Here is an 11,800-nt window from a genome sequence, read left to right on the forward strand (position 1 = left end):
CGATCTCTAACACCCTGCAAGGGGAGTCAGAAACACTGGAGCTGGATTCTCTGCGAGGAGGATGACAGCGTCTGGTCAGTGCGTCAAGCGGGGACTTGGCTTCCTTCCAAACTTGCCGTGGCGAGCAGCGTCATGCAAGTAGGCAGCCAAACCATGGTTTGCCATGGTAAGTGAAGGTCTATTTATACCTTGAAGGTGTTTAGGAATGCCAGTATTGATGTAAAAGTCGGGCAGAAGAACATCATGAATGAACCCCCTAAGGAATAGATGTTCATGCATAATAATTAAGTTCTTGGAGAAATCAATATCCAAGCAAGGGGAAGTCCTAGAGGCGTAAGAGTCTGGTTTTCCAAGAACTCGTTGTGACATAGATGAGCGGATGTAGGTAGCCATGCCTGTATTTAGTTAGCATGGGTAATGCCTAAATAAGGGTAGGATGTCTATGCCTAAATATGGCCAATGCAAATTGTGCCTATATAAGGACATAAATCCGGAAACCTATATACGGTATCTAAATCGACACACAACAGTGCATGCTTAGTTTCTTCAGAGTTATACAGAAATAGATAGATGGGCGTTTCAATAGAAGGATTTATTGAACAGTCTTGTTTCTCATGTAAGAGATATGAGCTGTTACAATCGCAAGACAGTATGTGAGACATAATACAGTGTAAGCACTAAGAAGAAATAATACTGCAACAGCATTGTCTTCTAGCTATGACATATATTCATATACACATACATAAATAACATAGGCTAAAAAGTGGATACTCATTTGATGCTTCTATATAGTTCTACTCCAGTGTACCTAACCTAAGTGAAGTACAAAGTTAGAAGTAGGTGCCGTATTCTATAGTATGGTAAGCTATAGTTTTACATATGCCAAGAGTCCCTCTAGGTTCTAGTCAGCTCCATACCTTAGAATGAGAGAGGTGGGAATCTCTTTCCGGGTCTCAAACTCTAACACCCCACGAAGGGAGTCAGAACACTGGAAGCTGGATTCTCTGTGAGCAGGGATGCCAGCGTCTGGTCAGTGTGTCAGGCGGGGACTCTAATTCTTCCGAACTTGCTCTGGCGAGCCGTATCAAGCTGTGCAGCCGAGCCATGGTTTGCAATGGCTAGGGAAGGTATATTTATACCTGGAAGATGCTTAGGAATGATAGCATTGATGTAAAGTCAGGCAGAGGAAGACGTCATGAATGAGCCCCTAAGGACTAGTAGTTCATGTATAATAGATGAGCTCTTGGAGAAATCAATAATGCTAGCTAGGGAAAGTATGAATGGCTTAAGGGTCTGTTTTCTAAGAACTCGTTGTGACGTGGGGATGGACGGATGTAGGTGACCATGCCTGTATTTGGATAGCATGGCTAACGCGATATAAGGACTGGGATTCTATGCCTAAATACGGGCAATGCGAATTGTGCCTATATAAGGACATGATTTATGAAAACCTATGTACGGACATCTAAATCTAAACACAACAACACCTCCCCTCTTTCCGGGGGTCCCTCCTGCGGCCCACAGCATGGCAAAGTGCCCGGGACGGGCTCCATGGGTCCCAGGCAGTTCTCCTCCAGGTGTCCAGGCCTGAGAGCTCCAGTGGTCCTCTCCATGCCTGAGGCCCAGCCGGGGTTCCCAAGCCCCCTGGGATGTGGAGCCCCCCGAGCCATGCGTGGGTAGGCAGGAAACCTACCACAAAGACTCAGGGCGGGCTGATGGCCGTCTTTCGGTCCCGGCCATCTGGTCACACCTTTCCCCTCGGCCATCTGGTTGCATGCAATGCTTTGCAATGGGGTGACCAGATGGCCGGGCCTCCTTGGAGTGGCCCTTCTCGCATGACAGGGTGGCCTGGAAGAGAAGGGGCCGAGGGCCTGCGAGGGGACCCTGGCTCCTCTCGGTGGGAGGCGTGCAGGATGGGTTAGCCACCTAGATCTTCCCTTCTAGTGCCTCTGACCTAGGCCAGGTTAGGGTGGGCTAATCGCCAGCCCACCGGCATGGCTCAGGCCACCTAGTGACAGACAGCTGACTTGCAGGTGGGGCGATCCCCCCTCATTGCCCCGTACCCGGTTTGACCCGGTCCCATGCCGCCGGGCTGAAGGGTTTGAAGTCTTGCGCGGTCTCTCCCGGGTTACTGTGTGAGGGACCTGCGGCTGCGGGACAGCCTGCTCCCATCGTTCCGGGAGCCTCATGCCTCACCGGCGGGTGGGTGGCAGGGACTTCCGGGCCGTGTGCTCGGTAAAGTTTTTTTTCTCCCTATGGTTCAGTCTGACTCCCAGAGAGGAAGTCTTGAACGGGGCGCCTGGGCCGTCTCGCCGTGAGGGTGGTGGGTGGATGGCGTTGCATTCCTCCCACCTCTCCTGCACCCACAGGTCAGTGAACGTTTTCGAAAAGTTGCCGGTGACTCTTGGCGGTGAATCACATGGCTCGCACGTCAAAGAAGAACGCAGCAAGCTGCGAAAATTAGTGTGGATTGCAGGACACATTGATCATCGACACTTCGAATGCACCTGGCGGCCCCGGGTTCCTCCCGGGGCTACACCTGTCTGAGGACCGCTCGATCGTCAATCGCCCGGGGCTTCCATTGGACGCGGCTGGGGTCATCACAGGGTTCCCTTTGTCCCTCCACAAGGTCAGACCACCCGATTGCCAGTGGCAGGGTCCCTCGCCGGGTCTTGCCGTGGAGGTACACTGCAGGTGTGCCTGGCCCCGAGAAGGGGCCTGGCGACCGGTCTGGCCTGGTCCTGTCCCGGGCCGCCTGGCTGTGTGCCCTGCATGGCTGTTCGTGGTGTCCCACAAGCTGCCCGCGCGCACAAGCCTCGGATGCACACCTCCATGGCCGGCTTCCCTGGGAGGGCGAACCCCCTCTAGATCCAATTCAGGGAAAGAGGGTGTGCGCGCTACCGGAACGCCAGGCCCCATGCTTCGGCGTTTTCTTCCGACTACGAACTTAGATCAGACGGGGCGACCCGCTGAATTTAAGCATATTACTAAGCGGAGGAAAATAAACTAACCAGGATTCCCCCAGTAAAGGCGAGTGAAGAGGGAAGAGCCCACACGGCAGCGGGCGCAGGAAATGTGGCTTACAGAAGACCGACTCCCCGGCATCACTCAGGAGGCCAAAGTTCTTCTGATCGAGGCTCATCCCGCGGACAGTGTTAGGCCAGTAGCCACTCCTAGCACGCCGAGATCGGGTCTTCTCGGAGGCGGGTTGCTTGGGAATGCAGCCCAAAGCAGGTGGTAAACTCCATCTAAGGCTAAATACGGGTGCGAGACCGATAGCCAACAAGTACCATAAGGGAAAGTTGAAAAGAACTTTGAAGTGAGAGTTCAAGAAGGTGTGAAACAGTCGAGAGGTAAACGGGTGGGATCCGTGTAGTCCACCCAGAGACTTCAACATGGAGGGAAGGTTGGTGGCCCGGGAGTTCCAAATCCCCTCTATGAGACCACTGCCCAGGCCCTACCCAGCCCCCGCAGGGTGCATTTCCTCCACGGCAGTGCGCCGCGACTGGCTCTGGGTCGGCTGGGAAGGCTTCAGGGTGGCAGGTGGCCCTCCACTCTGGCGGAGGGTGTTACTGCCCCTCTGGCAGCAGCTTCACTGTGTCCATGGGGCCGAGGGGGATTCAACTGCATCCGCGCACTGTTAGGACAGGTACTGGTTGTTTGTAACAAGGCCAAAATTCCTTCTTGTCTGCAATATTTTCTCTGACTAGATCACCAAGCTTTGGGATCCAGACAGGCCTTGCTGGGACGGTTGGTTTTTCCTCAGTGGTGGTTGGCTTCAGGAACACGTTGCTTTGTTTCGATCTTAGTTCATTTAAGTCATGTGAAACAGCCAAACGATCTTTGATATCAAACTTTTTATTTTCCACCACTGTGCCTTTCATGTCAAGGTCCGGAATCAATATTCTAGTTCCAAATAGGACTTGATATGGAGTGACACCCAATAGAGAACTTCTTAGCAATTGTTTAATGAGCGTTGGACCCCATAAGATGTTTGACCCACCCATCACCCAAACCTAATACCCTAGCTGCTATAGACTGCGTTATGTCCCTTTTTTTTCTTTCCACAACAGAATTTCCCTCAGGATGGAATGGAGAATAATACCGCAATGCTACGCCCAAACTGGCCATGGCTTCTTTGTAAGTTCAAGAGCTAAACGCAGACCCCTGGTCAGAATGTAGTGTGCCAATTGCGTATGTGCTGATAAAGACTCGCAAATCTTTTATAACAGTTTGAGCGTCAGCCGAGCTCTGAGGTCACATCCATAGGAACCTTGAACACGAATCCACTGCTACCATGATATATTTATATTTACCATCCCTCTGTAAGGGACCACAGTGGTCCAGGTAAACACATGCAAATGGTTTATCTGAAATTAACAGGGGCGTCTGCGCAGGACGTTTCACAGTAGAGATTCTCATCTTCTGGCATATTTCGCAGTCCAAATCAGAATTCCTGTTCTGTTTCCTAATGCCCGGCCACCAGTATCTCTGTTTTTAAATAACGATACTGTGACAGAAACACCTGCATGGGCAGAGGCCATCCCTTCATGTGCTGCTAGGATTAGTCTTAATGTATGTTCTATGTTTGGTATTACCCTATCCCCCACTCCAAGGATTCGAGCCAACGAAACATTGTTCGCATCAATTATATATAAGTATTTGAGTGGAAATCTTTTGGGTAACGCTGCACCACTGCCTTTGCTTGAAGCATTGACAGACAGTATTATTTCACTGTCTATTTTTGTTTTTGAACGAGTGATTGCAGCTACGGAAGCCGTTTGCACAGCCTCTTTCGCCGCTTGATCAGCCAATTAATTCCCTTCCACGTGAACGCCATCACATTGATGACTAAGCGTGTGTATCACGTGAGTATTTTGTAGTCCGTTTTGCAACTGAACTACTTTTTCCCAAAGCGTTTCATGCTTGATTGTGCCACCTTTTGCATCTTTGAAACCATTTTGAAGCCAATTCTGTAAATATTCATTGAATGATTGAACACAATAAAAAGAATCGCACACTATGAGCGTCGGGAATTCGCGATCTGTATTTTAAAGTGCCATTTTAAATGCTTGTAGTTCAGCTCACTGTGCTGTACAATCTCCTAGAGATTGCGTTTTCATGACCATTGATCTAAATTTAGGCCTGGGCAAAAATTTCGTTCCGTTCGCGGAAATTGCGATAATTTGACATTTTTGCGTTCCGCGGAGAGCGCGAAAATGTCAAAAATTCCGGTTTCCTCAGCTTGGCGATAATTTGTTTCTTGCTCGCGCTGTAAAATAATACATTCTAGCGCGCGCGCGATCGCCTTACCTGAATCCCTGCGTTCGCCGACAAGTTTTCTTGATCCGGTCGCGTTCTCCATGAGATGTTGTATTGTTTTTAGCCATTTGCGCTGTCTCGCGACAGTTCGCGCCCGCAGTGACGTCATGCGTCGCGCGATCACGTCTTTCTTCTCGCGATCATGCACCGCGAGAACAACTCAAAACAAGATGGCCGCGCCCGCAAGCAACCACATGGGTAAGTTGGCGACCCGCAACCATGCAGAAAATCTCGCGAACATGCCGGAAAAAAACTTCCGCATCTTCGCGATATTTCTGCTTGTTTGCGATAATTTTAAACATTCTCGCGATAATTTGCGAAGGTTAATTCCGCAAATTCCGCCCACCCCTATCTAAATTTGCCATCAAGCATACGACCTTTAACAATGCTTACCCTCCGTAGCGGGTTGTGCAGATACATTAGTATAAATTATAAATTTGTACAGGTCAAGAGGGAGAATTTCGTAGGCAGAAGAAATTTGTGTTCGTATTGCAGGAATGCTTGTGTTTTTATATAAGGATCAAAAACATATTCAACATCAGTTGCAGCAAGAGAATTAACCCACTGTATCCATCTTGGATGTAAAGCTTTTGCATTCGGAATACTCGCTTTTGTAACTGCCTCTAAGGCTGGTACAGGGATTACGACCATAATGTGTTTCCCCTGTGCTAGGGCTCTTTCTTTTGCTACAGCGGTGTGAACTGCTGTCAGGATTTGTTCTGTCGATGTAAACTTCATTTCTGCTTGCGTATACAAATGTGATTTGTTTGCAATTGGTACTTTTTCACCTTTGTTAAAAGTTAAGTAGGTGAATCCGCATTGACCCGGAATGATTTGGATCACTAAGTTGCGTACGTTTACGCGTGTTTGTAAGTGTTTTGTTGCTAACATGTCAGCTTGAAGTGAACGCAGGATATCTGTGTGTTCCTGTGTCCAATGTGTGATTTTAAAATCAGGTTTGATTAATTCGTAGAGAGGGTTAACCCTTTCTGCGTAGTTTACAATGTATGTTCTTTCAAAATTTAGGAAACCTAGAATCGACTGTAAGCTTTTCATTGTTTTTGGAGGTTGGAGCAGCACACACGTTTCTAAAAAGTTGGCTGCCAGGCTTTTGCCTTTACTTGATATTTCATATCCTAGGAAAAGGACGTTGAGTTGGGCAATTCTCGATTTTTTTTAATTGAATTGATAGCCTTCAGAGGTGAATCCCAGTATAATGGTATTCACCCTGTTTAAGTGCCTGTTCAGGTCATCGTCTGTCAGATAGATATCATTGACATATGACAAGGCCTTGTCATCATAAATTTGTAGTAACTCTGTTACCCTTGCTGAGAATAACCCTGCACTTTTCTTGAATCAATGAGGGAGATTACAGAATTGACGCTGGGTCCCCATTATTGATAAAGCTGTGAAATACCTACTTTCAGGTGCTATGTTTTGACAAAAGAAACCTTTAGAAATATCTAATGTGGTTTTATATTTTTTACGCACAATGTTATTCATTAATGCTGTACAATGTGTATTTTGCACTGCAAATGTTTTACAACAAGACTTTAGGTGTCTATAATACAAAACTAGATGATATGTATTGTCTGGTTTGGAAACATGATACAAAGGATTGTTAATTGATGAGGTGCGTGTTTCAATCACCCCTTGGTATTCAAGTTGATCTAAGATCTCCCTGACCTGTTTTTAGCTTCTTGCTTAATTGGATACTGCCTTTGTTCAGTTGGTTGATTTTCTAACTGGATCTTATGGTGAGGTGAGACCTCATCCCATCCTACATGATTTTTGTATAATGCTGGAGCTTGGGCCACTGCCCATTTCCTGGCATAAGTATATTTTAAATGTACTGGAACATGGTTAGAGAAGTCTAGCATAATGATGTCTTCGCCATATGGGAACTCTCTGACAAATTCTTGTGACCAGTCCCGTTCTGCTAGAAGTATGTTATAACCCTTTGAAAGTCGCTCCCAAAAGAGTGCTTTCACTTTTCTTTGGTATGTCTCCCTCCACCCAGAATGTTATTTCATATTACCTATGTGGAGAACTAACCCTAGTATCTACAGTTTCAAACTGAATGTCCTCATTCAAGTCCACTGTCTCCAGAAGTCCCTTCAGGTTCTGGCGAGCTATTGTTACTTCTGCTGTGCTCTCCAACATTGCCTGAGCCCATTCTCCGTTCTTGAGTTGTGTTCTCAGAATCCTCGGCATGTCTGATCTTCAGACCTGCTACTTTCTTCTTGGAGAATTGAGGTTTTGGTTTGTTTTTCTGAACGTGTTGATCGTCTTTGTACTTCACGCGTTCTTCTTTTTGATCTGATCGTCCTCTTCTTTCAGATGTCTGTGGCGATATCTGAAACGTATGAGAGAAATGTGCATCAGTATCTTGATACCTGTCAGGTTTTCTCAAATTATCCCTATTCCTGAGGTTATACCTTTTTTCAGAGGGCTCCATTAGAGGAGACCGATCTCGGGTTTGAGAATCTTTCTCTTATGAATGTTGTTTGTTATTTTCCCACTTCTTTTTAGAAGAGGTAGGATTGTTTTTAGTAAAGGCTTTTTCAGGACTTTCAGACAATTGTGGTTTAACTGTGTAATTCTATTAAATTTTGTATCTGATTAAGTAGTTCTACGTCTGACATTGCTTCAATGTCCGAATGAGGTGTGTAGCCATCTAATATCGGCCATGTTGCTCCTGGTCTACCTAGTGGACCGAGCCTGGTAATGTGATTGGGTGCCTGTAACCCAGAGTTCCTGCCCCTGTGAGTGGAATTTCAATATCCTCGTAAGGAATATATTCCTCAGGTGGTTCATCTTCTTTGTAGAAGTGAAACGTTTTAGTTACTGGATTTGATTCTGGGAGTACTATCCATGAATAGAATACTTCTGTCTGGTGAGATTCATGTGCCTCTATCACAAAAACTGCTCTACCACCTCTTGGTGTTAGGCCATGTTTTATAAGTTTTAGAGTGATGGCTCTCCTTAAATTTGGAGCGATGATTTTCACATTTTCATCGCTTTCATTAAAACCTGTATAATCAAAAGCTGCTGCGATATCATCGGGTACAGCTCCACCGGTTCCGGTGTTATTATCCTCATTTAGGGACATTTTTTAAATGAAAATTGCAGAGCAAGTTTCAAGGGAACAAAGATAAGGTGCACAACATTTTGGAACACTGTATCCTTCAACGTTGAACAAACCAAACAGCTAATACATAGAATGTTTGTCCTACTCAGCTATGGCGGATATTATCCCTACCCACTCCAGACGTCTTATGAAGTATTATGAGTAGGGGTCTCTGAGAAAAGCACGACTGAGTTAATTCAGTATCTAGCGTTAAATTAGTGCCTTACCAAGCCATTGGGTGCCACGTAGTGTAGTTCCTATATCCCTGATAGGCTCTGAGCATTGGAATAATATACACTATAGTTTTGACATAGGACTGAGATCAGTATGCCTCTATCGAGTACATTAAACTTAATTAATTGTGTGTGCCAGCTAACTCAGAGGTCACTAGAAACTTCTCGAATAAACAAGAAGGGAATAGTTTCTGACAACTGCATAAACATGACAACTTTGTTTCCCTTAGAATCGGAGCAATCTCAGAATCGTGAAAACAATAGATAACTTTTTCACTCAGTCAATCGTGAATGCTTCGTTTTTACACAGAAAAAGATAGACGGGCATTTCAATAAAAGGGGTTTATTGAACAGTCTTATTTCTCGTGCAAGAGATATGTACTGCTACAATCGTTAGACAGAATGCGAAGTATAATGCGTACAGCGTTAGCTGTAAGATAAAATGATACTGCAATAGAATGGTTTATAGCTATGACATATATTCATAAAAATACATACATAAATAACACAGGCTAAAATGTTAATACTCATCTGATGCTTCTAGCTAGTTCTACCCCAGTGTCTAACCTAAGTGTAGTACGAGGTGAGAAGTAGGTGCTGTTTGTCTATAATCTAGTTTAGCTATAGTTGCCAAGATTTGAGAAAAGTCCCTCTAGGTTCTAGTCCGCTCCATATGTTAGAATGAGTGAGGTTGGAATCTCTTTCCAAGTCTCGATCTCTAACACCCTGCAAGGGGAATCAGAAACACTGGAGCTGGATTCTCTGCGAGGAGGATGACAGCGTCTGGTCAGTGTGTCAAGCGGGGACTTGACTTCCGTACAAACTTGCCGTGGCGAGCAGCGTCGTGCAAGTAGACAGCCAAACCGTGGTTTGCCATGGTAAGTGAAGGTATATTTATACCTTGAAGGTGTTTAGGAATGCCAGTATTGATGTAAAAGTCGGGCAGAAGAACATCATGAGTGAACCCCTAAGGAATAGATGTTCATGCATAATAAATAAGTTCTTGGAGAAATCAATATCCAAGCAAAGGGAAGTCCTAAAGGCGTAAGAGTCTGGTTTTCCAAGAACTCGTTATGACATAGATGAATGGATGTAGGTGGCCATGCCTGTATTTGGTTAGCATGGGTAATGCCTAACTAAGGGTAGGATTTCTATGCCTAAATATGGCCAATGCGAGTTGTGCCTATATAAGGACTTAAATCCGGAAACCTATATACGGTATCTAAATCGACACACAACAGTGCATGCTTAGTTTCTTCAGAGTTATACAGAAATAGATAGACGGGCGTTTCAATAAAAGGATTTATTGAACAGTCTTGTTTCTCATGTAAGAGATATGAGCTGTTACAATCACAAGACAGTATGCGACATATAATACGTACAGCGTAAGCAGTAAGAAGAAATAATACTGCAACAGCATTGTCTTCTAGCTATGACATATATTCATATACACATACATAAATAACATAGGCTAAAAAGTGGATACTCGTTTGATTCTTCTATATAGTTCTACTCCAGTGTATCTAACCTAAGTGCAGTACAAGGTAAGAAGTAGGTGCCGTATTTTATAGTATGGTAAGCTATAGTTTTACATATGCCAAGAGTCCCTCTAGGTTCTAGTCAGCTCCATACCTTAGAATGAGAGAGGTGGGAATCTCTTTCCGGGTCTCAAACTCTAACACCCCACGAAGGGAGTCAGAACACTGGAAACTGGATTCTCTGTGAGCAGGGATGCCAGCGTCTGGTCAGTGCGTCAGGCGGGGACTCTAATTCTTCCGAACTTGCTCTGGCAAGCCGTATCAAGCTGTGCAGCTGAGCCATGGTTTGCAATGGCTAGGGAAGGTATATTTATACCTGGAAGGTGCTTAGGAATGAAAGCATTTATGTAAAGTCGGGCAGAGGAAGACGTCATGAATGAGCCCCTAAGGACTAGTAGTTCATGTATAATAGAAGAGTTCTTGGAGAAATCAATAATGCTAGCTAGGGAAAGTATGAATGGCTTAAGGGTCTGTTTTCTAAGAACTCGTTGTGACGTGGGGATGGACGGATGTAGGTCACCATGCCTGTATTTGGATAGCATGGATAACGCGAAATAAGGACTGGGATTCTATGCCTAAATAAGGGCAATGCGAATTGTGCCTGTATAAGGACATGATTTATGAAAACCTATGTACGGGCATCTAAATCTAAACACAACAACACCTCCCCTCTGTCCGGGGGCTCCCTCCTGCGGCCCACAGCATGGCAAAGTGCCCGGGACAGGCTCCATGGGTCCCAGGCAGTCCTCCTCCGGGTGTCCAGGCCTGAGAGCTTCAGTGGTCCTCCCCATGCCTGAGGCACAGCCGGGGTTCCCAAGCCCCCTGGGACGTGGAGCTCCCCGAGCCATGCGTGGGTAGGCAGGAGACCTACCAGAAAGACTCAGGGCGGGCAGATGGCCGTCTTTCGGTCCCGGCCATCTGGTCACACCTTTCCCCTCGGCCATCTGGTTGCATGCATTGCTTTGCAATGGGGTGACCAGATGGCCGGGCCTCCTTGGAGTGGCCCTTCTCGCATGACAGGGCGGCCTGCAAGAGAAGGGGCCAAGGGCCTGCGAGGGGACCCTGGCTCCTCTCGGTGGGAGGCATGCAGGATGGGTTAGCCACCTAGATCTTCCCTTCTGGCGCCTCCGACCTAGGCCAGGTTAGGGTGGGCTAATCTCCAGCCCGCCGGCATGGCTCAGGCCACCTAGCGACAGACAGCTGACTTGCAGGTGGGGTGATCCCCCCTCATTGCCCCGTACCCGGTTCGACCCGGTCCCATGCCGCTGGGCTGAAGGGTTTGAAGACTTGCGCGGTCCCTCCCGGGTTACTCTGGGAGGGACCTGCAGCTGCGGGGCAGTCTGCTCCCATTGTACCGGGGGCCCCCTGCCTCACCGGCGGGTGGGTGGCGGGGACTCCCCGGCCGAGCGCTCAGTAACGTTTTTTTTCTCCCTATGGTTCAGTCTGACTCCCAGAGGGGAAGTCTTGAACGGGGCGCCTGGGCCGTCTAGCCGCGTGGGCGGTAGATGGATGGCGTCGCATTCCTCCCACCTCTCCTGCACCCGCAGGATGGTGGACGTTTTCGAAAAGTTGCCTGT

General features: G+C 46.9%; 1 non-coding gene across 1 annotated transcript; it reads left to right on the plus strand.

The window, feature by feature from the left end:
* The first annotated feature begins 2,399 nt into the window (after positions 1–2,399).
* On the plus strand, positions 2,400–2,553 carry LOC146811186 (5.8S ribosomal RNA). The gene has a single exon (XR_014967052.1). It is a non-coding gene; the product is annotated as a 5.8S ribosomal RNA (ribosomal RNA).
* The last annotated feature ends 9,247 nt before the right edge of the window (positions 2,554–11,800 follow it).

Source organism: Triturus cristatus, chromosome 7 (genome assembly GCF_964204655.1).
Source record: "Triturus cristatus chromosome 7, aTriCri1.1, whole genome shotgun sequence".
In the NCBI taxonomy this organism is placed as follows: Eukaryota; Metazoa; Chordata; class Amphibia; order Caudata; family Salamandridae; genus Triturus; species Triturus cristatus.